The sequence below is a fragment of the Populus nigra genome, chromosome 2 (assembly GCF_951802175.1).
Source record: "Populus nigra chromosome 2, ddPopNigr1.1, whole genome shotgun sequence".
In the NCBI taxonomy this organism is placed as follows: Eukaryota; Viridiplantae; Streptophyta; class Magnoliopsida; order Malpighiales; family Salicaceae; genus Populus; species Populus nigra.
This window is the reverse complement of record NC_084853.1, coordinates 13,580,542-13,585,541: the sequence shown is the minus strand read 5'-3', so window position 1 is coordinate 13,585,541 and position 5,000 is coordinate 13,580,542.

The following is a 5,000-nucleotide window of genomic DNA, read 5'->3' as shown; positions in this document are numbered from 1 at the left end:
CGCCGTGACGTCGCGGCAAGCAGACAGCCGCGCAGCAGCTGCCAGCACCTTGGCACAAGCACGGCAAATGAATGCCACGCCCACGCCGCGGATAAGCAGCCCCAACGCGCCCGACGGCTTGGAGCGGGTCCCGAAGACGGTGGCCGGAATCGGGTCGTCGCCGGCCGGAAAACGGGTCATCGATGCCGGCAATACTTCGGGCCATGAGGCCCCCCACCTTAGTCCGAGTTTAGCAACAGCCCACATATCCCCCGCGGCAGGCCTATGGGCGCCAGGCCAGCGCGCCCCATGGCCAGTCAGGGGGCACCCCCCTAAAGAGCAATAAGTGTCATTGAAGCTCTGGCAGGGGGAGACACTACTAGGTCCCAGCTGTCACCCCCCCTCTAAAAAATTCATTTCTTGGTATTTTGAGCTGAAATTTTGCACAGAGGTTGGCAAAAATCCAATCCAACTTTATTAATTTTTCCAGAATTTTTCGAGGTCGGGAAGTATTTTTTTTTATTTTCCTACCATTAAAAATCGAGGAAATCGGAAAAAATAGGAACCGGCCCGGAATGACCCCAAATTCAGTGGGCAGCCTCATAAAAATATGGCTGATTTTACTGGATTGATTTCATGTGGAAAGCACGACGTTTTGTTGTAGGAATGCGGGAACCCCGGCGGCTCGCCTGCCGCGGCCAGCGACGTCGGGCTGGCCCAAGCAGCGCCTAGCCTCTCCCACGCGGGGGGCAGGCCAGAACGCGGGGGGCCAGGGCCCGAAGGCAGCCCCCCCGCGGGCGAGAGAGCAAGCCAGCAGGGGCTGTCGCCTGCCGCGGCCAGCGACGTCGGGCTGGCCCCTGCAGCGCCTAGCCTCTCCCACGCGGGGGGCAGGCCAGAACGCGGGGGGCCAGGGCCCGAAGGCAGCCCCCCCGCGGGCGAGAGAGCAAGCCAGCAGGGGCTGTCGCCTGCCGCGGCCAGCGACGTCGGGCTGGCCCCTGCAGCGCCTAGCCTCTCCCCCGCAGGGGGCAGGCCAGAACGCGGGGGGCCAGGGCCCGAAGGCAGCCCCCCCGCGGGCGAGAGAGCAAGCCAGCAGGGGCTGTCGCCTGCCGCGGCCAGCGACGTCGGGCTGGCCCCTGCAGCGCCTAGCCTCTCCCCCGCAGGGGGCAGGCCAGAACGCGGGGGGCCAGGGCCCGAAGGCAGCCCCCCCGCGGGCGAGAGAGCAAGCCAGCAGGGGCTGTCCGCGCGTCGCGCGGCGCGGCATGGCTGCGGGGGCCGCGCGCGCGCGCCCAAGCGCCCAAGGGCCCCCAAGGGCCCCAGGCCCTCAGGCCCCAGCGCCCCAGCGCCCAGCGCGGGCGGGCGCGCGCGCGCGTGTGGTCTTTGAGGGGCGCCGGCCTGGTGGCTCCCTAAAGAGCAATAAGTGTCATTGCAGCTCTGGCAGGGGGAGACACTACTAGGTCCCAGCTGTCACCCCCCCTCTAAAAAATTCATTTCTTGGTATTTTGAGCTGAAATTTTGCAGAGAGGTTGGCAAAAATCCAATCCACCTTCATTAATTTTCCCAGAATTTTTCGAGGTCGGGAAGTATTTGTTTTAATTTTCCTACCATTAGAAATCGAGTAAATCCGCAAAACTAGGAACCGGCCCGGAATGACCCCAAATTCAGTGGGCAGCCTCATAAAAATATGGCTGATTTTACTGGATTGGTTTCATGTGGAAAGCACGACGTTTTCTTGTAGGAATGCGGGAACCCCGGCAGCTCGCCTGCCGCGGCCAGCGACGTCGGGGACGCTGGCCTGCGCTGTCGAGCCCGCGAGGGCTGTCTCCGCGGCAGGCCCCCCCTGAACGGGGCACGACAGGCCACCGCGCTGGCTCGTCCAGCGTCGACAGTCCCTCGTCCAGGTTTCAGATCGCGCCAAGTCGAACCCATGACCTGCTCAAGCCATCGTGCGCTGCCGAATTCGCATCTGCGTGTAGGCTGCCATTCCACGCGGCAGCCCCTGTTTTCGTCAGCGTGCCCCCCTGACGAATTTTCCTGCCTGGCCCAGTCCAGCGTCCAGCCCCTGTTCGTCGAAAAATCTGCGCTGCTGATTTTCCACGACGAGCCTACTTTCGTCAGCGTGCCCCCCTGACGAATTTTCCTGCCTGGCCCGGCCAGTCCAGCCCCTGTTCGTCGAAAAATCTGCGCTGCCGATTTTCCACGCGGCAGCCCCTGTTTTCGTCAGCGTGCCCCCCTGACGAATTTTCCTGCCTGGCCCGGCCAGTCCAGCCCCTGTTCGTCGAAAAATCTGCGCTGCCGATTTTCCACGCGGCAGCCCCTCTTTTCGTCAGCGTGCCCCCCTGACGAATTTTCCTGCCTGGCCCGGCCGGTCCAGCATCCAGCCCCTGTTCGTCGAAAAATCTGCGCTGCCGATTTTCCACGCGGCAGCCCCTCTTTTCGTCAGCGTGCCCCCCTGACGAATTTTCCTGCCTGGCCCGGCCGGTCCAGCATCCAGCCCCTGTTCGTCGAAAAATCTGCGCTGCCGATTTTCCACGCGGCAGCCCCTGTTTTCCTCAGCGTGCCCCCCTGACGAATGTTCGTCGAAAAATCTGCGCTGCCGATTTTCCACGCGGCAGCCCCTGTTTTCCTCAGCGTGCCCCCCTGACGAATGTTCGTCGAAAAATCTGCGCTGCCGATTTTCCACGCGGCAGCCCCTCTTTTCGTCAGCGTGCCCCCCTGACGAATTTTCCTGCCTGGCCCGGCCGGTCCAGCATCCAGCCCCTGTTCGTCGAAAAATCTGCGCTGCCGATTTTCCACGCGGCAGCCCCTCTTTTCGTCAGCGTGCCCCCCTGACGAATGTTCGTCGAAAAATCTGCGCTGCCGATTTTCCACGCGGCAGCCCCTCTTTTCGTCAGCGTGCCCCCCTGACGAATTTTCCTGCCTGGCCCGGCCGGTCCAGCATCCAGCCCCTGTTCGTCGAAAAATCTGCGCTGCCGATTTTCACCGACGAGCCTACTTTCGTCAGCGTGTCCCCTTGACGAATTTCCCTGCCTGGCCTGGACAGTCCATCTTCCAGCCCATGTTCATCGAAAAATCTGCGCTGCCGATTTCCCCGACGAACCTGCAGCTGCACAAATCTGCGCTGCCGATTTCCCCCCCTGTCGGCATGGCTGCCGCTGCCCCGATGTCCAGACCAACAGTCTTTTTTGTCGACTTTGCCGATTTTGTCCGCGCTGCCGATTCCAACACTACCCCCTGCATCCAAACCAGCATTGTTTCGTCAGCTCTTCCCCTGACGATTTTAGCCCTGTAACAAACAGTAGGCCTCCAATCCCGCCAACGGGAGCCAAGTTGATAGGGAAGAGAATTGAATGACGCGCCTGGTCCTCGCACCCCGCCACCCGAGGGGCCTTTTTCCCGGCAGCCTCTGAAAAACTCTAGCTTTCACGGTCCTCGCCGCCCCTCACCACCATGGCAGGCCTCTAATCCCACCCATCAGCAGTTGTAGCCGATAGGGCAGTGATTTGAATGACGCGTCGCGGGCCGCCGGGTCATCTCACCCGGCCATTAATTGGAGCGTTTTTGGCTGGCCGAGGATGGGGGGATGGATCTCTTCTTCCGAAAAAGCAAACAGTACATCGGGAGTTATGTTGACGGGGCATGGAATTGAATGACCCGTCGCGGGCCGCCGGGTCATCTCACCCGGCCATCCCGGGGAGCGTTTTTCCCGGCAGCATCGGGGAAACTCTTGCTTTCACTGCCCGCTGCCCAAGTCCCCACTCGCATCGGCCCCCCGCGCCAACAAGCCAACGCTGCCGAATCGGCAGACACTGCTGCCGAGTCTGCCGACACTGCCCCGCGGGCTGCCACTGCCCCAGTGTCTAAACCAGCGGTCTTTCTCATCGAGCCTTGGACTATCCAGTCCGTCCTGACTCATCGCCAGCACCTGCTGCCGATTCTGCCGACTTTGCCGATTTTCTCGGCGCTGCCGATTCCAACACTGCGCCCACCGTGTCTGAACCAGCGCTGTTTCCTCAGCGTGTCCCCTCGACGAATTTTCCTGCCTGGCCTGGACAGTCCACCGTCCAGCCCGTGTTCGTCGAAAAATCTGCGCTGCCGATTCTGCCGACTTTGCCGATTTCGTCGGCGCTGCCGATTCCACCACTGCCCGCCGTGCCTGAACCAGCGCTGTTTCGTCAGCGTGTCCCCTCGACAAATTTTCCTGCCTGGCCTGGACAGTCCATCGTCCAGCCCATGTTCGTCGCAAAATCTGCGCTGCCGATTTTCCCCGACGAACCTGCAGCCGCACAAATCTGCGCTGCCGAATCTGCCGACACTGTCCCGCGGGCTGCCACTGCCCCAGTGTCTAAACCAGCAGTCTTTCTCGTCGAGCCTTGGACTATCCAGCCCGTCCAGACCCATCGCCAGCACCCGCTGCCGATTCTGCCGACTTTGCCGATTTCGTCGGCGCTGCCGATTCCAACACTGCCCGCCGTGCCTGAACCAGCGCTGTTTCGTCAGCGTGTCCCCTCGATGAATTTTCCTGCATGGCCCGGCCAGTCCAGCGTCCAGCCCATGTTCGTCGAAAAATCTGCGCTGCCGATTCTGCCGACTTTGCCGATTTCGTCGGCGCTGCCGATTCCAACACTGCCCCCCGTGCCTGAACCAGCGCTGTTTCGTCAGCGTGTCCCCTCGACAAATTTTCCTGCCTGGCCTGGACAGTCCATCGTCCAGCCCATGTTCGTCGAAAAATCTGCGCTGCCGATTTTCCCCGACGAACCTGCAGCCGCACAAATCTGCGCTGCCGAATCTGCCAACACTGTCCCGCGGGCTGCCACTGCCCCAGTGTCTCAACCTGCGGTCTTTCTCGTCGAGCCTTGGACTATCCAGCCCGTCCAGACCCATCGCCAGCACCCGCTGCCAATTCTGCCGACTTTGCCGGTTTCATCGGCGCTGCCGATTCCAACACTGCGCCCACCGTGTCTAAACCAGCGCTGTTTCTTCAGCGTGTCCCCTCGATGAATTTTCCTGCATGGCCCGGCCAG